This window comes from Branchiostoma floridae, chromosome 15 (assembly GCF_000003815.2).
Source record: "Branchiostoma floridae strain S238N-H82 chromosome 15, Bfl_VNyyK, whole genome shotgun sequence".
Lineage (NCBI taxonomy): Eukaryota > Metazoa > Chordata > Leptocardii > Amphioxiformes > Branchiostomatidae > Branchiostoma > Branchiostoma floridae.
In genome coordinates, this window is record NC_049993.1 from 16,271,980 (window position 1) to 16,293,229 (window position 21,250).

The following is a 21,250-nucleotide window of genomic DNA, read 5'->3' on the forward strand; positions in this document are numbered from 1 at the left end:
CAATACGTATACCCTACCACACGTCAGTGTAGCTCTTCCCTCATCCGACACCTCCAAGACCAGGTATGTTCAGCGTAAGACATGCTTTCTAAACAGGAAGGTGTTGGGATTGTTTGTCGCTCGGCGATAAGGGATTAGCTCTGTTACAAGTGTTAGACTCCTGAAAAAGATATCCTAAACGTTGTAATCGCTTCTCAGTGTGGGGTGTGGAAGCTTTGCTGGAAGTAAAGGACTACTGACAGATTTGGTGGAGATCTAGGAATCTCCAAGCAGAAGGAATGAACTTTAAGAAAGATAAAATGACGAACGCCAGGCGAATCATTTTATGGAAAATCATCAAAATGGCAGGGAGGAGGGGAAAGAATGGAAACACACGAAAAAATGAAACTGCTAAGAAAGAAGAAAGGTGAGATAATCTCGGTGACCAGAAGAGACAAAGCAACAACAGGTGGTCGAAGGATACTAGCTGAAGGACTGAGAGGAAAAGGAAAGAAGAGAGGGAGAGAAAACAAAAAGAAAGAGAGAAAGGAGGAAGGAACGAAAGGAAGACTTATAAATAAAGATAGAATGGTACATGTGCTACAGGAATGCCTGATGTTCTCGGTGGGAGACCTTAGCGTGATTGTCACAATAGTCCCATCATGTCGGTAAAAGGTCAGAAATGCTGATATTTTGTCAGACGTTTCCGGATCTTTGCGGTTGTTTTGGTTTTGGTAAAGACTACGCTTTGTGAAGTAAGGGTGAACTTTGTTCCTTTGGTATGGTCTATTTAAAAGTGAAAAAGACCTCCACTGTTCGGGGATTGTAGCTAACTGTCTTTTCCTAGCGATAATAAAGAACGACATTTCAATCAAACTCAGGTCTCACATGTGGCGAACAGTTATTTCTGAGCAGAGGGTGAGGTAACAAACCGTAAAATTTTCTTGGTCTGGTCAAGGACTGTCAGAAAAGCCGCCCCTTCAGAAAACGTGTTCCACACCAGCATCTGCTAGGAGATTTTTGAGGCACAGCAACTTCTCTGTTCGCAAGCATTCTATTGGATCACTGCCATTGTTAAGCTAATTGTGAATCTGAATAAAGTCAAGTCAAGTAACACTTATTTTTGGAACAGGTCAAAATCAATGCGCACTAAGACGTCATCCATAAAACCGAGATTGTCTGGCCGTACCTGTGCGTCAGATGACGTCAGGGTCCGGTAATGTGAGGACAAACACACCTGGACTTTGAAATATATACTGTAATACAGGTGGGAGGGAGACTACGTGCGTGCGTCAACGTACGCAGCACTTCAAATAGACCAAAGGCGTTTAGATTTTCTCCACTGGTTTTGAGATCCTGTTACCTTGTTAGATTATTTTTGGAACAAAATCTGTAGCCTTGATTTAGAGCAAGATTTCCCAGGCTTCTCCTAAAGTTCAAAGCTGTTATGCATGAGCAGAAATGAGAACAAAAGTTTTTTTAACGCAATGTCATAAGTACTTGCAAAACTGTTTTGCACAGATTCAATACAGATGTCTGATTAGAGTAAAACAGTTCACTTCCTGCCCTTCGCAAAGTCCACTCTTTCGGAAGGAACTATATCTCAGCTCCATTTAGTTACAATATACTCTCCAAGCAGAGGTTGATGGTTGAAATCGTGACTTTTTTCTGACATGCCGTTTTTTCTGTATGCCCACTAACAGACAGAAAAAGACGGCAATTGTCCACATTATACCTCTGCTTGTAGAGTTGTAGCAACAATGGTCACTTTCCTCAACCCTCAGGAGGTGAAAAGGGGTAGAAACTTTTGTAACCTTAGCAAAACTTGCTGTCAGAAACTGCATTAGCTAATTAGGTAGTCAATTTGGTGTCTCCCTAATTTAAGAAGAAGGCATATTCATCGTACGATACTCTATAGGCGCATGCTTTTCAACGAGACTACATATGCATATGATAGAACCGATCGTCTATAACATCTACCTGTTCCTTCACAAAATTGATGAAATTTGTCAGACACAAACGTGAATATCCACTCAGCATATTCAGCTGAGCAGCCTAACGCACTCAACACTCACCATCGTAACGTTAAACCATTCAACTGGTCGCATTATGGGAAGCAAAATCAAATGAGTCTAGAATATTCAACCTCCGGCTTTCTTCGCCTTTCGTAATATCCACTTTCTGGTGGCGACCAAAAGACCTCCCTTGAGGAAAGGTCCATTTTTTCAACTTCGCATTAGTAAGAAATAGATTTAATTTATTGATGTCCAACCGCACAATTTCGTGTCTTGTTAATGTAACTGGATTATGGATTAAAAACTGTATTTTGTTTCATTTATCATATAACACGTAAATAATGACACCCCTACCCTAGGCTGTTAGAGAGGAACAAAACAGGTGTCTTTGACGTGACACGACAGTTTCGTAACACTCAGCAAACATTTTTCCCCGTACACATGCCTAAAACATGTGTGGTATGACGTCACCACAGAGCTGGAGGGAGGACAAATACACCTGGTCAGACGCGGAGCCGGGGAATGTTGACCAAACCGTGCAGGTGTTGACCACTTCGCCGAGTGACGGACAGCCTTATCGGACGGCCGGTCAGTCAGAGCGGTCTATTGATCTCCAAGCAGATGTTGGGGTGCAAGCTAGTGAAACACAATCTATTAAATGCAATTCTGATACAATGTTACCACCTACCAAGACAGAAATGTTTAATATGTTACTATCATGTCCTGCTGATATATCTGCCTATGTCGGTCAATTTATATATAACTCATTTAAAAAGCGAGACAATATTATACTGTCCTGAACCAGCACAGAATGCTAGCCTAATTGTTGATACTACATACCATGTGTAAAATAGATTAGTTGCTTAGATTTTTAGATACTAGTAACTCATGTAGTTAAACTGTTCTGTATGTATTGTATGTACAAGTTGCCATACACAGTATCCTCTACAGTTGTCATGCAATAAAGTTCTTCCTTCTTCTTTCAATCTCTCGTTTCGGGGGCTTATTGCCTCCCGTCTAGTGGCCTGACTATAATCTCCAAGCACAGTTTAAATTTAGGCTCCGACTGTTTTCTACATTTTTTATGCGTTTCTATCCGAATCTATTTTGTACCGTGAGACATAAAGAAAACGGTACAAAATAGAAAGTCCGATAAATACGCCTGAAAAACAAACAGCCGGAGCTTAACCTCTGCTTGGAGAATACCTGACTGACCGAAGGGCTGAAAGAAGTCAGGATTGAAGGCAAATAGTTGGAAAGTGTTAGTAGCAATTAGTCGGAAAGCGTTACGTTCGTACGACTTTCCACCCCTTCCATCTGCTTGGATGTTAGACTACATTTGAATTTCAGAGGTGGATCCATGATAGATCCTTTCCTTTTTCGGGGTGTGGGCGATGGGTGACCAAAGTGTCTTAATTTTCTCGTCTTCTGACTTCTTTTGCAGTGATTCTTTTATAGATATGCCCATATCTCTATCTCTGTCTACTTCTGTCTTTCATAAAATGCAGAACTTGTCACCCATAGCACCAACAACGTCTGTTATATTTCCATGTCTGTTTGAGTGTACGGAAGGAAGTCTGTACCTCCGAAATGCGTTTTTCCGTAAGGTTTTACATTTCACAAAAAATGAAGAGCTGTTACACAAGGAACAGGTATAGACTACAAATACTACAGAATCTATAAAACCAACGCGCACAAGCATATGTTTGATACCAGTACTTTCAAAGTTTTGGACATTCAATGTCAATTTTCATATATATTTCAATGGAAACGATCCGTATCAGAAAGAAAATTACACTTTTATTCCATTTGCAGAAATAAATATTCCTTGATGTGTGTTTCGAATCGGAAAGGTTTGGAACTGGAATGGAATGGGCCTTCGCGAAGCTTCCCTAAAAGCCATGAACTGCTGACGAAGGAAGGTAGTTCAAAGATATTCAAAATGTAGACGGAAAACCCCCATACACCTTCCCTCGCACTCGCACCTTGCTTCCAACCTCCTCAAGCACGTCAGACTGATATCCGATCCACCCTGACAGACCTGTCAATTATGCAAATAGTCCTTAATTACCTGTCAATCAAAGGTATGGGCGGTGCCATGAGGTCAACCCCTACCGTGGCACCTAATTAGCATGAGCGATCCCTCCGCCCGATTAAATTTGGGTCCTCCGCTTTTTATCCGACAAACCCGGGGCAGCAAAAATCGATTTTTCATTCGAAAGGTTATCGGGTAGGACGTGTGGGAATGTGAAGAATATCCGAGAGTGGGAAAGCAAATAAGAGAAGAATTTCTAGAGTGCGGCGCGGAAGCACGGTGCGAAGTCCGGCGCGGAGGGTTATCCGGTCGTGAGGCAGATAGCGGTTTGAAACACAGAGGAAGTAGGGACAGGACTGGTGGGGACACCCCAAATTATCCAGGAATTCCGCCCAAAACATTGGTTAAAACGCGGTACAAGCGAGAGACCAATACGGAAGCCTACCAGGATTCAATCCGGAGATGTGATCGCGGATAAGGACACTTTAGTAAGGCCATATTGACTGCAGAATTGGACAGAATTTCGGTGCAGTGGAAGCGAAGATCAAGATATCTGGATTTTGCTTTGCGTTTACGGACTATCCTAGGATATTTTCTCGTCCTGGGACGTTCCTACTTATATTTCGAGAGACTGGAGCACGGGAAAGGATTTTTACAGTAAGTTTGTCACCCTATGTTCCTGTTATTTTATAGAAATAAGGTAGAAATTGGGAAAATCGGGGCATGTGCCGATCGATGGTTGGCATTCGGGTTTGTTTGTGCATATGCTCTCTGCCGATGCGCCGGCATGGCTCACGCGGCGAGCGGCGGCCAGCAACGTAAACATCCCGATTTCAAAAAGATTTTTGGCCTTTCTGAAACTACAAACAATATTTCTATAATCTGTAGTGTTTGCAGATTTGTATAGCCGTCTCTGGTCGTAGTTTAATAGTCTATAAATGGATAGTTTTGCTAAGAAAGTCGGCGTTTGGTTGGAGCTTGCTTCAGTTCTTGCCCCTTGTTGCTGTAAAAGGCACTTCATATGCCGTGACTCATAGCACATCGCTCTCCCGATTTGGAGGGTTTTTCAGCTGATTGTCACCCCCAAACCACATGAAAAATCACGCAGATGTGGGGAAAACTGTTAGGGAAGACTTGCCCTTTAAATATTGGAGTGTAGGCGACCGGGAGGTTATCCGAATTTGGCGGTTACGGCATGCATTGTGTGCGGACAGTCACATGTAGCGCCGTGCAACAATCCAGGTCACACAATCAAACTTGTTTCTCCACAGCAACAATGGGCAGTGTGTTGATCATCCCAGTGGATTTATAGCATAACCCTGCTTATTTTTTGTGTGCAAATTGTTGCTTTGCTAAGCAGAGAAATTCATACAAAATTGTTTTTTCCAAAGAAATATTTGTAGGAACGCCTGATTTTGGTCTTTTGCACCAGGCTTGACTTTAGGGTTACGCAAAGTGTATCAAAATTTGCAGTTCTAAATTTTATTGCGGGGCAAGAATTTCAATTGGTATTTTATATAAATTCAATTTTGTAATGGGTAAAACTATGATAAGATTAAAACGTCTAGTTGAGAAAATGTTCCACAAATGTATTAAGATATTTGACAGGTATTTGAAGCAAGGAAAAGCTATGAGCTTTGATCAAGAAGATATGGAAAGGCGTCCCGAGTTGTTTTTGAAGGCAGTGTCGAAAAAATGCTCGTGCAACAAACAACTATTTGTCGCGTTTTGTTGGCTAAACTTTTGTCTTGATCTCCAAAGTAAATGGTTCCAGCGATGTTTACTGTTCCGAAAAGTAAAGGCCGTGCTTTGCTAGAAAGGCTGGCAGTAAACAAGATTGTCTGATGACTGTGATAAGGGGCAGACATTCAGGCGCTCTCACCTGCAACGCACTCACAGTTTTTGTCACCTTGTCGATTTTTCTGTCGCCTCTTTTTGTTTGTCTTCAATCTTGATATTTGCAAAATGAAAAGAGAGGAATATTAGGCTGTGTGTTAGGATTTTGTGTTTAAGAAATTGGCCAATTTTGTCTACCATGTTTGTAAAGTTTGTTGTTGGTTGATTTTTTGTCCAATTTGTCCACAAATGTTTCAGATGTTCTGCATTTGCAGACTATGGGGCTGTTTGTTGGCACAATTTTACAACAAAGGTTACAAAACATACTCTTGAGATATTTTTCCTGTGAAATCTGTGAACTTTTGAGAATGTAGAAAACGCCAAAGTACAAGGTGGACGTTTTATCTTGGAAAAAGATCGGTTTTGTTTCACGTGTTGGAAATTCTGCCTGTAGATTTTTGTTTGAGCCAAACGTTTGTGTGTTGCTAACTTGTGTAGGCCCTGTCTAACGCTTCCCCAAATCCGGCTTGCCGATGATATTTTAGGTCAGTCGAAGTTGCTAATCCCTGAAACGACTCTCTAACTGTTTGTGGTGTTATGCGAGTGTTTGAAACAATGCTTTGGCCAGAAAGGCTGGCGTCTGGCTTGATTTTTGTCGTCGGGTTCCTTTGTTTTCCCTGCCTTTGGTGTCTTAACATAGACATCATAGCGATCTGAAAGACTAACTGTACAGTAGGTGAAGATATTTTAGATCTAGGTGCCTGTTTTAGGCTTCAACTGGCCCTGTGCCGAGTCTAATAATGGTGGACATGTAACTTGAGTAGGAGCTGAAGTTGTAGCACCGCCGTATTTCTCCATCCGTGAACTTGATATGCGGTGGGAGGGGGGCATCCCCTAGAAAAAACCTGCTCGCAGAAATCCCTCACCGACATATCTAGTTTGCCCTGTTATCAGCAATTTATCAGAAACAACAGATTGTGGCCCCCATTCTCTGCTGTAGACAAACCTGTCGCCGGGCGAGGTGATGAAGGATCATTATGCGGCGCCGAACGTTATCGGCCGTCAAAAACAAAATGGCGACTCCCTGCAGACGATTTTATTTTGGCCTTGCAGGGAGGCACCGAGAAATCGCTCGTTTTCACCTCCCATTGCCCCAGAAATCAAGGGAAGCTTGTCCAGATTACATCAATCAACCTTAGGTTGTCCATGTGTGTTTCTTGTGTGGAATTTTGATGCGCGATTTAGGAAGTTTGTTGTGATTTTTCGGTGTGATTTTTGCCCCCCTCCCCCACCAGCTGGCATTCCGACCAGGCAGATGTTTTGCCGGTAGAATCCTCCCACAAGCCTCATAATTATCCTCATCAGCCTTTCCCCGCCTTCCCAGGTCACCTGCTGATGGAGTTTTTATTTTGTCTCGTCCTTGTCTCCTTGCTGATTTGGTCTGGCAGCTCGAAAACATCTCGTGGCATGCCTGTGAAAATAGGCCTCAGTCATCCACAATCTTGCATTAATTGCAAGGAATTCTACAAATGTCCAGAAGAAACATGACAAAATGCACATGGATGCCCAGCTCTGCGCCGACTTCGGTCTCGGTTCGGAATAGGTTATTTGTTTTCGTTACTCGCCATTCCTTTTTGTGGTTTGCTCATGCGACAGATGTTGGATTTCCAGTGAAAAAAGCACAGATGTCATACAGAGGGGCGTAGTTTCCAGTATTGTGCAGCAATTTGGATCACTGGAAAGAGCAGCTGGCTTGGTCTTGTTGCATGCTGAACACACTTCGAGCGTGAAAAATTGTTTCAGATGGGAGCACCTTGTAACGTTATAGATCAATTAGTGTCATGGCATTGTTCTGCAAAATATGCTAAATATAGAGCTCTGTTTGTAATATATGTACATGTATTTGTCATTCATTTTTGGATTTATTTGCCATATCTTATGTCATATTGGCCTTGGGAATCTATGTGTACAGTTTTCATAATCAATTCTGGTGCATAAGACAGTTTTATACACTTGATTACATTACCAAGTTAAATGGAACCATTAAAAATGCAGAGGCAAGTAGATATGACATTTATTATTGTCTTAGTTTGCACTTAGCACGTCAAACTAATGTTTGCGTCCATTGTAAAATGTTTTCACAATGCATAAAACATCATATTGTATTTAGTAAGTAAACGAACCCTGAAAGGTATATGCCTAAAGTATTTGTATAGAGTGAAAGCTTATTCATAAATCCTTTTTACTTGGTTTCTGAGGCAAAAACCTTTTCTGTTGATTGATATTGACTTAGTTTATTAGCATGTTTTTAACCAATGTTTACACTTTCAAAAGCTTAACTGTGTAACATTAATATAGATGACTGTTACAGTAGTGTTTTGATTCAAACGTTGCTCAGCAGAAGCGTAAGGTCATAACGGTATTGTACCGGCGTAACACTACCACCCCTGGCGAGAGAGATGGCAGCGTCACGATGAGATGTTTACAGGCACAACGACATTTTGTCCTGTTGGCCGTGTGCCAGCGGCGTGAGGTGACAAGGGGACAAAAGCCACAATTTGTCCCTCTCGCACCCGATTATTTGGGTAGCCATGAGTCATGGCTTGCTGGGGGGTGATAGGTCCGTGTCAGAATCAAAAATTGCCCAACATTCTCTTAAACTTAGCTCAACAATTCCAAGAAGAACTGTTGAATAAAAAGGAAGTACTTAAAATCTTTTAGAATGTTGTTTACAGTGTAGATAGAAAATGTGTTGTCCATGGACATTTTGAATAAGTTAAGTTCATAATGAAGGGTATTAAATCCCATTAGGATAACTACTAGTATTACCTGTTTGTAACACATTACAAAAACAGTAGTAGCCATTATCAACTTCCTTTACATTGATTTACTATTTGGTCTTTTAACGCGCACGCAGATTTTTAACGCGCACGCAGATTTTTAACGCGCAGAAAACCCGTCCCTGTCTTTTTAGATTCAGCAAGATATTTTGTGTTATTGAGTTTGGTTATAATAGCTGCAGGTGGAGCTTTGATTGGCAGGAGTGGGTGGCAGATGTGAGGAAATTGGGCAGAGATAAGTCAGGTGTTATTACCTGTGTTCCCACAGGTGAGGTAGTGGGTCTGCTGTTTGTCAAGAAAAAACACATGACATCATACCCATCATAAAAACCCTCGCACCCGACTGAAAAACAAGCCAAATCCCCCTTGTAAACAACCTAGCTTCTTTGACTCTTGAAAACAAGTTAATTTCCAGCGCAAAGGCGTTTTACTGGTTTGCTTTTTACTGTGTGGAAAATAGCAATCGTTGAGAAAGGTATCATACACTAGAGCATGAGCCATAATTGGACCACGAGTTATAATACCTCTTGCATGACGTATTGTAACAAGAGTTTAATGGACTGGTGAACCCTTTACTACGATTTAGAAAGTTCAGAGTAAATGTGGGGTTCCTTTGACTGCCTTTGTCCATTGTTAAATCTTGTTTTTTCTTCGCTGACCTTTTTGGATATGAAAATAACTGTCATTTTAGGTAGTTAGTGATTCTTTCACAGTAATGATATGGCATGTTCAGTGATGTTGTAAGGTTGATCTTATTGCCTTGATACATTTAGAGTTTGATATCTATTTTTTAGACTAAAGAATGCACAGTATTTCCTGCCCTAGTACCAATCCAACAATCATCAAATGAAATTGCTACCTTGCACACAAGCACTAGCTGAGTATCATTGTCCCCTGCTTTGCTGAAAGTCCTTTACAGCAAAACAAGTAGGCGAGAGAGCGGACTATATATCAGTTTGTTGATCAAAACCTTGAGTGGCTGTCAACCTGTGTGTCTAAGTGTCTATTACTGATAATTTATATCTTGAAAGCCATTGATTTAAATCCCCAGGTTTGGTCCATTAAAAGGTGCAGGCATTCTTGAACTTTGTACTGCTTTGCGGTGGTCTTCAGCTTTTTCAATTATAGTGGTAAAATCTTTCTGTAGCTCTTTTTTTGTAAAGCTCTTTTTTGTCATACTTTTGATAACAAAGTTTTAGACAGTAGTGATAGGGAAATCACGTAGCTTTCACAAAGGTGGTGCAGTCTTGCTTTAACAGAACTTCCCAGAAGCTCCAACTTACTTGTTTTACTTTTGTTAACTTGAAACAGTTAAAAGCTCCCACTCGAAGAAACCAACTCTATGTGCAGGTTAAAAGCTTTCTCTAAAGTATTTACATGTGACAGTTCTAATGGTTATCCCGTCTTCAAGCCCACCGTTTTCTCAGAAAGTCATCGGAAACCCACCTGGATTCGAACCTGTGCCAAAAGTGTCTTGTTTAGTACGCCCAAGTGCTGTCTCCTACCGTGTTTTTGGCTCAAACACAACGAGCTACTTTCATCCGTTTCCAGCGAAGCGTTTTATGTCATATAACGGCTTCTGACGTCAGCCCTAACATTCTCCGCAAAGGTCAAATCTTGACTGCTTTTCCTAGCGAGTTTATGGTATTACAAAGTGATTCCAATGTTAACGTCACGCTGTATATTGCATTACTTTCTGCTACCTGGTTGGTAAGTGTCTCCCACGCCCCAGGAAGTAAGCTGTTACCAGTAAGTAAACCCTGTTGCCTGTAGCTGGCATGTGGCCGAATTTCTGCCCAGTGTTTTGGGTTGGCTTGCGGAAAAACCGCAGTGATGTTTATTTATTTACCCTTGCACTTGACACCGCCAGAAAAAAAGAAGGCAACGCGGTCCTCCCACCTGAATCACCTGACCTTGTTGCGTAAGAGAAGGAAGTGGTTTCCCACCTGTGTGGTAGAAAGGTGTTGTTGTAAACAGGTGAAAAAAAAGTAGCTTTCAATTAACGCATATTTCCCTCTGTTGGGAGGCAATAAGAATTTTGAGAACCCGTCATCAAATACAAGTGGGTTGAAACTTTGGATGCCTCTGTGATACTAATAGCTTCTTCCTCTAGCATCAGGGTGGTATGAGTATGTAGGAAACAGCTCTTTTTACACCCTGTGTCATGTTTAATACTTCCTTCCAATCGGAGTTCGTACCTACGTCAGGGATCGAACTAATTCTGTTGTTCCCTTCCCGATTTTCTGTAGATTGTTGGGCCCATTGTTCGTGAAGGGTTCCTTCCAATCGGAGTTCGTACCTACGTCAGGGATCGAACTAATGCTGTTGGTTCCTTCCCAATTTTCTGTAGATTGTTGGGTCCGTTGTTCGTGATGGGAGTAGAGTTACAGACACACATTCCTTTGAGCTAGCATCAGGGGTATTATTACAGGTACAAGAGGGTGGAGGGCTGTTCAACTCCAGCTCTTGTGCGTACTGCTGGCAAAGTGCCAAGAACCTTGGTAGGAATGTCTTAGAATGGGGCAGAAGTGTTTGCGGTGGGGTTATGCTGCAGGTGTTCGCTAACTTACAGATGCAGGAAGGTTTAACTTGAGGCCGTGCCAGTAGAATGTCCTGTTTGTGTCACTTTCTGAAGTGAAAATTGAAGTGGGAGAAAGTAGAAATCATGAAAACTTACGTTAGTGCCAAGAAAACTGGAAGCGTTTCAGCATGCAGAGATTGGTGTGTTCCCTGGATAACTTCGATGCTTCTGATGTTTTTCTTAATTTGTGTTGCAATTTACTTGTAAAGATTTTCTGTTACTTAGTGTTAGGGCTCCTTCTGGTGCGATTATTTCTGTGCCATCTTTACATGAAGAGTTACTCAACATATTTTCAATTATTGAGGACCCTTTAATGAATTTGAAGAGTTACTGTCTGTAAGAAAAGATTAATTCTATTTCCCTTTCTTCGATCCTTCATCAAAGTTTCATGTTGCCTGTCCTGATCCCCAAATTGGTTGCTGTTTCAGGTAATCGACTCTGCTAGCATACAATCCCACCATACATAATGTATAGCTGTACCCCTTGCCCTCCCCTCTACTCCTGTTTCAGTCATACATTATGCATAAGCAGACCTTAAATTCTTTATGTGTCCGGCTGAATTGTTCATATCTTATGATATCTGACACGACGAAGTTTCCGCCGCTGGCTTGAATAAGTCATAATTCCGGACAGGTTGATTTATTGGCAGGTATCGATTTTTGCCGTGCGTAATTTTACGTGAGATATTTGACAAGGGCTTTAAAGACGTCATCAGTTCAATTCGGTGTAGTTTTCAAGACCACTTATCGGAGACTTGATCGTCTCTGCGTGCTTAGCAAAATTACGAGGTGGAAAGGTCACTTGGCTAAAAGGTGTGCAGTAATCGCTAATAACAGCTCAGCTCCTGATGATACTCTGACAAATTGTCGCTTTGGTAGTGCGTTACAGTAATGCACTCCCACATTAGTAGTATTAATAGACAGGTTTGACATATGACAGGGACAATATTGGACATGTTAAAAATAGGATTGTATTTCTGGCACAGGTAAATGTCATGTTCTTGGTCGGGGGCAGTGTGTGGGAAAAACATGGCTCAATGAACCCGAGAGATGTTTCATAAAAACCCCTTTCCCCCTCATGTATTGCAATGTTCTATCCTTGAATAGCTATAAATATAAGATATGATGTTTGTCCAAAGTACAAAAGACAAGGGTAATAGAATAAATTTCCTCTTGGGAGAAAGAACTATTATTGCAAGACAGAAACGATATTGGGTTCAATTTAGCTCCTGTCTTCTGGAAATGAAGTTATATATCTTCATGTTTCTCTGTGGGTGGAACTCACACAAAGGGAAGACCTACCTGGAACAATGTACCCCCTAATCCTACCTGTCTCCCTGTGACAGATGGGTCCGTTGCCATGGCAACCAAACTGGCCACCCCTTTGTTGTCATTGTTCTATTTCTGATAAAGTTGTGCCCTCCCCAGTGACAGTACATTTACATGGCAATAGTGCTAGCTTCTGCACCCATTCAGTGTGCAGTCTCCTATGGGAAAGGCACACAAGTCTCCCTCCTGGATCCTGAATGGAGGAGTTGGAGGGGAGGGATATCTCTGCAACATCCTGCCATGAATATGGATAAGATCTCTATTGATTGTTGCAGCTTGGGGACGGTAAATATTTGCATGATTTGTAGTAATGTTGTGACTCTTTTTTTGTGAGGATCTAATTCAGACTGACATTTGTTTCTGGTTGAAAGGTTTCATGTTTTTTTTGTTGCAAAAACTTACAAATCTTGAACCAGGATTTTGTCCTCTTTCTCTAAACCAAGAACGTTTCTGATTTGGATCTGGAAGTTTTTGTTTAAAACAAATTCTGTCACAGAACCTTGTTCCTCCTTCATTCTTGGCATTGCTTGTAATGTGTGTATTTTGGAGATTAACTAGGACCAACATTAGACATTCCATCAGTTGGTAGTCAGTAGGAGAAGGCCTTTGTGTAGCTGCAGGACTTTGAGATTGGTGTGTTCTCGCAGGAGATGTGTATTCCGACACCGAAATCAGTCCAGTAAGGTCAAATAACTTTACCCTCTGTGGTCCAAGTCTTTGTCCCAGGTGGAAAAGTTGACCCCTCAAAATACGGGTCACGAGCGGCCCTAGCTTGGGCCATTAGGCCAGTCCCAGGCCATCTTTTCAGGTTCCACCCACCAGTTCTAAACATCTAAGGATGAAATTACAGTACAAATGACAGGTCAGATGCCTCTCACCTACGCAAGGTAGCCTGTATTGTCTCCCCTTAACGGATTTGACCCCTTGGGGGTTAAGGGTCACTGGTCAGCAGTATTGATCTGATTGTAAGCTGCGCCCTGGTCTCGCTACCTTGCCTCCGTATTTTCCAGCTCAGGTTTTCGTGAGAAAAGCAGTCGCATGTTTTCGGAGTCTGGAAGCCATCACTGCTGTTTGGTGGAATAACAAGAACTGGGCTGCTGCCTGGTAGGAGAGCTTAATTGAGAACAGTGAAACTGGTTCAGAAAAGATAATAAAATTTGGTCACCATGTGTGCACTATGACTAATGTTGGAAACAATCCAATAGCAATAGCTTAGTAGTAGAGAAAACTATTCTACTCAAAATCCCTAAAATATAGTGATACCCGTTGTTTATGTATGTTTGTCTGCAACCAGGGCTTATTAAAAAACTTGACAATATGGAATGGATAAGGGTCTTTCTTTATTACATACATTACTTTATCAACCAATGCCAAAAGGATGTAGCAGAGCTATCGTAAAGTTCTAACTGACTTTGAAGTTTGCTTGTTACACAGCCAAATCCCTCTCACCTCCCAAGTTCGACAGCTAGATTATAAAAGGGTGTCAGTCATTGCCAAGCTGTGCTCATGTCTTTGAAAATCAGGTTGTATCTGTGGAAAGGTGCCATTTGGTGTGCTGGAATTGTTGTAATATTTGTGCTAACTGAACGGTTGCCCCAGTGCGCCTTGCCAGGAGTTGTTACAGTAAAGAATTTGAACTTTGACAAGGATATATATAACCTTTGTATGTTTGTTATCAGTGTGTGTTTAAGCACCAACAGTGGTAAAAAGAATAAGCCCATGGCTTATGGCTATTTCTTGGGGTGGAAAATTCACATTTTTGTGTGATTTTGTGTTTGCTTTTAGCCTTGTAAGGACCTATAGGTACAAGATAAAATTGTCTTTATTTTTTTTCTGTTATCTGAACCCTTCTAAAAATCAATTGTTCTTTTAATCAAAGAACAAAAACTTCGAGACGTTGTTTGAGAAAGAAGAAGCCAAAGAATGTTAATCGGCTGAAAGACGTTTGTTGAGCAGACCTGTATCCTTGAGTGACGTCAGGCGACCGTTTGGGAAGAATGTCCAAAGTCTGTCCGTGTGTGTTTGCGTTAGCGTAGCGGAGGCTGTGACACAGGCTTTTAGCTAGGAATTTTTTTTAGGGTGTACATCTGTAATGTGTTGTACTCTCCGCACTGCGCGGCGGAGCCGCGCGACGAGCGCCGAAGGCGCGAGCATTGTAGGGGGGTCCGGGGGTATCCTCCCCTGGAAATTTTTTAAATTTAAAGCCTCTGAAATGCTATTTCCTGCATTTTGAAGTAGAATATAGCCAAATTTTTGTCTTTGCTGCATTACTACTTTTGTCCTGAGAATGGGAGGTATGTGTTCTTGATTAGAGGTGGGTATGGCTTAAAGAATACATGAGGTAATTTTCAAGTAATATAACACTGATTCCTTACAATATAATGTTTCATGAGTTAATACATACAATCAGAGAGAGTAAATTAACCTCACTGCTAAAGGTGATGTTACATATATAACAACAGCAAGCTAAAGAAGTCTACAAGAAAATCTGCAAACCAACAGAGGAGAAAGTGTAGCCAGGACTGCCAGGTACATCTTATATTTCTTTTGTGTATCTACTCTGTTAAGAACATAGCTGAAAATAAATGCACTGAAAAGTTACTTGTAGCCTGTAACATCAGCGTTAACTTTACACAGTAACGTTACAGAAAAATATGTGTACAAACATTTAATTCATCGAAAATATATAGCAGAAAAGATGTGCTCCAAGGGCAAATTAAGCGAAATTTTCTCAACAAACAACATCCATGTATCAATATTTTGAAAATAAAGACTGCAACAAAAGTAATATCTCAAGTTACCGTGAAAAAATCGCGACCTCCGTTCAACATTTTCTACGAATTCAGTGCCGAAACCGCCCCCCTCCCCAGTATGTCATCGTCACATTAGCTGTTGTTTTTCCCACATTCCACCGACAAACAAGCAAAAAAAACCTCCAAAACAATCCTATACATGTACTTATCACCAATGACTTCAGGCATTCGACGAGTTTTCGTAAACAAATCAAAGTTTTTACGCTTCCCTGCGTGATTTTTCCCGCGAAAACAGCGGGGATATCAGATATTCCACCAATAATGGCGCCCGGGCGCGCTACGTCACGCCGAAATGGCCAATGGGGTGCGACTCTCGCGATTCGCGAGATGTGAGTTGGTGCGAGACTTGAGGTAGAATCACCCAAAATGGCGGCTCGGTGCTCGGCGCTCGGCCCGGAATCGGCGAATTTTGAACTTTGAGCGAAGTTTCCGGGGGAAAATAAGGGCGTACAGAAGCCGTACATCCAAAAAACAGGGCGTACATTTTGTGATATTTTTATTAAAGGGCGTACATTGTACGCCCGTACGCATTGCTAGCTAAAAGCCTGCTGTGACATCACGCATTCCGTGTGTTTGACTCCCAACAACTCACACAAACACGGGCCTCGCCAAGGTAGCTAATGGTTTTAGCAAGGTGAGACTATTGTGTGCCTACTAACCTTGTTAGTCGGGCGCTGCTTTTCAATATCGGGCCCTTTTCTGTTTGAAGTTGTAATAATTGGTTTTGCCGGGCGGAAAACATCAATAGGTATGGCGATAATTGTATGATACAAAACTTTTTTCAAGAAATATTTTTGTTTTTGTTACAGTTCTATTCTGTTTGGTTGTGTTGTCTGAAGCTGGTAACCTACAAGGCCATCTTTAATTACTGTTTGCTTTTGAATAGTTTGATGATTGAAACAGGCTTCGTACGTAGGAATTTTTTCTTGTCTTGTGGCTAGAGGTATTGATGTATTGTAGCAGCTTACTTTGTGTGGTAATCCTTGGAGATACACAGTTGTAGCTTGTTCAATTGATATCAAGTTTGTTATTTTCCCTCGTTTTCCTTGGGACTTGTGAAACGGGAAATGTTGTCCCATCAGCATTCTTTCAAACTTGGAATATAAAAACATTGTTTTGCGTAGAACATGAATAATGTAGTTAGAATGCAAGACTGCAAGAAAATGCCAGGCAGAGACAGGAAATTGTGCTGTATAATCTGTAGCTGGTGCTCGCTACCTGTGTACCATTAATGACATCATGTCTTACACCATGTCTCCATTTCCTGTCTGGGTTTCTTCAGAAGGGAGTGGTCGTCTTATGTAGGAATATGCTGTACAAAAAGTATGAAGGTGTAGAACACTTAGGATTTATTATAATTTTACTAAGTTTCTCATATCTTCATAATACAGTTTTTGATATTTTCTTTACTGTGAAATATTATAACATTTGATATTGTACAGTATTGTTTGGACTAGCTTTTTGTGGGTTTAGAATTAAGTTCTGGGAGTGAAAGATTTTCCTTATTAAACATGGCTAAGTTTGGTACTTTCTACATTTTTTGTTTGTTTGTTGCGAAGTATGGTAAATGACACTGACAATGTAATATCACATAGAATGATATGCACTTGACAAGTGGGTGTGCTGCCTCAGTCTATCTTTTTGTGGTTTTAGATTAATATTCTCTGAGTTGACTGTTTGCACATTCTAAGTGGAAGTAGTTGTACGTATGTATGTGCGGTATTTACTTTTCTGCGGTTTTGGTACGTGCGTTACGTGTTTAAACTTGACATTTGCATTTCCCAATACACACAGCGTGATTGCGCATCATTTTTGTGTCCCTTGGTTAATGTAGAATTTCATTGTATGTTACAGGAAGCTGTGCTAGACGGACACGTGCGCCCGTGAGTCGGACCCAGACTCCAGACGACTTGCAGACAGGAAAGGACTGTTTGCCTCACACCTGTACTTCAGGTGAGAAATCTTTACCTGTCTGTTCTCAGTGTAGAGTTCCCTGAAGAAGCATGCCAAACATTTCCTGATATTCCCTGTGATTTACCACATCATTGCAGAGAAAGGTGTATTTTATTGTATTGTGTTGTATTGAGTTTCACTGGAAAAATGCATGCTATTCACCAATGTTGTGTAATGAAAACTTTCTCTTGCTACGTTTGAGCATAATTTTATAATATGATAGATTTAGTAATTTTTTCGTCATTCTGAGCTCAAATTGTTGCTTTTGTAAGTTGTACTGTTGTTTTACTGTATCAGTATATTTCAATATTTCATGTGTAAATTTGGTTGACAATAGACAGTAATTACATAGGCAACTTTGTGTGTGGTAGAAAATGTAGAAAACTACTGACTACAAAGCATACCACAACGATCATCAGATACTGATAGTATCTTCCTGTTATCTCCGGTTAATTCTCGACCTGTCGCCGGACACTTAAGCCATTCTTCAGTCTCCTAATCAATATTTATAGCGGAAACAATACCGCCAAATCTGTATCATTAACTCCTTAAAAGTTTTGCTTTGGGTAAACGATATACAAAGACTGAGGTTTCCTGGCAATAAGTATGTCGAAAGACGACACTTAAGAAGATACAGACATGATACGAGGAGATGATTTCCTCCTTAAGACTGCCTCCGGGGGATCTAAAGACTTAGGTGGGCTGCGCGGTTTCCTGTGCTTTCACCCAGGTGATTGTCAGGTATTCACCTGTACGGTGTGCGGTGTCCTCTTTTGTCTTTGCGACACATTGTGTTCTAAAAAAAGAGCAGGCTGACCTAATAAGAATATCTTCTTAATGTTTCAAAAAGTTGTGTATCTAAAGGTTTCCTGTGTTGTCACCCAGGTGATAGTCAGGTATTCACCTGTACGGTGTGCGGTTCCCTCTTTAGTCTTTGTGACTGATTATGTTCTATAAAAAGAGCAGGTTGACCTCATAAGAATATCTTTTTAATGTTTCAAAATGTTGTGTATCTAAAGGTTTCCTGTGCTGTCACCTAGGTGATTGTCAGGTATTCTGTACAGTGTGCGGTTTCCTCTTTTGTCTCGGTGACTTGAAGTTCTAAAAAAAGAGCAGACTGACCTAAAGAAGTACTGTATATCTTTTCTATGTTCCCCTTTTCAATATTTTCAGAAGTGGTTTCCTGTATTTTGAGCTTGGTGATTGTGAGGTATTCACCTGTTTCCTCTGCTATTGTTATGGAGTCTTTGTAACTTAGCAGGTTCTAAAAGATCCGGTTGACCTAGAAAAGTATATGTTTCATTGTCACACAAAGATATATATAGCTACAGTTTCTTGTGTTTTGGCCCAGGTGAATCTCATCTATTTACCTGTAAGATATGCAGTTTCCTCTGTTTTTTGTCTCAAGTTTTTGTAACCTAGCAGTTTCTAGAAAATATGGTTGACCTAGAAATTGGACCATTTTATGTTTCTCAAAGGTATTATTCTTTCAGCAGATTATTGTCTATCTTGTCTATCATGAAAAGGAATTGTTAATTGATTAGATTGATTTATTATTCACAGCCATGCTACCAATTCCACCTAAATGCACCTTTACAATGAAAAGCAGTATGTGTTCGTGTTCACAGGTACTCATATAAAAGGACAATACCTTTGTGCTCCTTTTTGTGCCAGAGAAGAGAGGTGTATGTTTCATTTTATTACCTTAGTTAGCGCAGAAGGAAGCCATTTAGCGCTGAAACCTTTGTCTATTAACCTCGGGCTTCCCTCAGGTCTTGTTCTGGGTTTTTACTGCTTTTTTCTCTGCAGCTGAAGTGCCATAAAGGAAATGACCAGGTCATCTCTCAACAGTTGTAGGCCGGAAAGGGGTCAGATATGCTGAAAGCGCAAATAACTGGGCCAAATCTTCCTGTTTTCATTGGATTATATGAACTCCCTATGGAGTGATGTCCGTTTTGTATTTTTTTTTGCTGGAACTTCGTGGAAGTTTAGTTGCTATGTGTGATAAAACTGATAGGACTTTACTTTATTATGAACAAGAAAAAACTGTAACTGACAGTATTCCAGTAACGTGAGTAAGTTCTTTGGTCTTTTTAAAGAAACTGCCTCAAAGAACTTTCTGAAAGCTCTATCAACATGATGTTTTAACAAATTGAAGCAAGTAGATATAGGAATACATGTATCTGATATTGTAGCTCTAGCCTTTTTTTTCACTCTGGAAACATGAGTGACACTTTGACACACTAATGTTCTGAACCTGTTTTAATTTGTCCATTGCTATGACAGGTTATTGAGTAGAATGGATGAGGCTCTGTTGTAGGTAGATTGTTCCCCTGATTCCCCCATCCATTTTGTCCTCAGTGGTTGATGAATGCAGAGGCTTTTCTTTTGGAGAGGGATTTGGCAGAGAAAGAGGCAATCTAGTGGGAGTTAGGAGAGGATTGACCAGGGGTTAGAGGTCAGGCTGCAGGGGCAGTAGAGGGTTTAGAAGTGTCACTTTTCTTCTTCTCACATATCTCTTGTTCTAGTTCCCTTTGCTTGGACTTTTTATATAGCTCAATAGCCCCTAGATATACCGTCAAAACCTGTCCACTCAAGAACCACTTGGCCAATGTGACCACTTTCAGAGAAGGGTTTAGAATTGAGGTGTCACTTCTCTTCTTCTCACAAATCACAAAATGTACAAATATAGTCAAACCTGTACAAGTGACCACCTATACACAAGAACCACCTGGCCAATGCGACCACTTTTTCATGGTCTCTTGACTAATTTTTCCAATGGACACAAGGATTAAGAATCCTGTCTATAGAGTATAGTGACCACCTGTCCACATGTGATGGCTACCTTTCTTGGGCAATATAGTAGTTATTATATTGCCTTGGCTTCAATGTGTTGAGACAAGATATTTCTCTAAAACTAAAAGAGGGTATTCAATAAACTTGTAAAGTGACAGTTATACTACTTCTAGTGTTTCATCCTTTCTCCAGTGAAAGTTGAAATTGATATATGGCTACTATGCATCATTGCCATTGCTTGTTTGAAAATTGCATTGTTGACAGTCTGTTAGGTGGGAGATGATTGGTATGATGTAACTCAACAGTGTTGTGAAGTCTAGTACACAAAACAGATCAATCAAGGAACATCATGCAGTGTTTTCTGTCATCCAGTTTCCTCTGAAACTGTAAATACGTAAACCGGACATACAGAGTGTGTGGCGTAGATTTGCAAGGCATGGAAGCGCAGCTCTGCAAAAATTATAGAGTCTCATAACTATTATTTTGGTGTTGACTTCAGTCATGACTAATGATATTTCCTGACTTTGTTGTTCTTATTGTGTTTACTTTGGCATGATGTTTGTTTACACGAGCAGAGGATAGGTCTTTAGCGAGAGCAAACTGTTTTGATTTGGTGATTTGTCATGTTAGTCCCTTTCACCTGGGCTCAGGTGCTAAATATGAACGTTTGAGATTAAACAAACACAGGTCGCATTACCAAAGGGGCTCCCGCTATCCACACCGGCTCTAAACCCTGTTGTGGATTTTAAACCATTAGCACTTTGATACCAGTGTTTATTTGAAAAAATGGCAAGAAAGCAATAATACCCTTGGCGTGCACATATTTCACGTCCGAGCCGGTAAGTCTAGCGCATCGTTTTGAGCCTCGCTGTTTTGGAAATCCACTTTGATATGGGATCAGAGTAACCTTGGGCCATACCTGTGTAGTCTGGGAATGGATTTATGCGCGGCGCTGTTTGCTGAACAGATGAAATAATCATACCTGCACATGACATGTGTCCCAATCACATGATTAGGGGGTTTAGGCAGATGCATCTCCGTTATGACGGGCTGTCAGTTTTTTGCCTGTTGCCG

At 40.9% G+C, this 21,250-nt stretch overlaps 1 protein-coding gene across 1 annotated transcript in view; it reads left to right on the plus strand.

The window, feature by feature from the left end:
* Positions 1–4,180: 4,180 nt before the first annotated feature.
* The window catches only part of LOC118432099 (receptor-type tyrosine-protein phosphatase S-like), a gene marked incomplete in the record, with an annotated part of 117,931 nt that continues 100,861 nt past the window's right edge, over positions 4,181–21,250 (plus strand). The window contains 2 exon segments of the mRNA XM_035843619.1: positions 4,181–4,686; positions 17,282–17,380.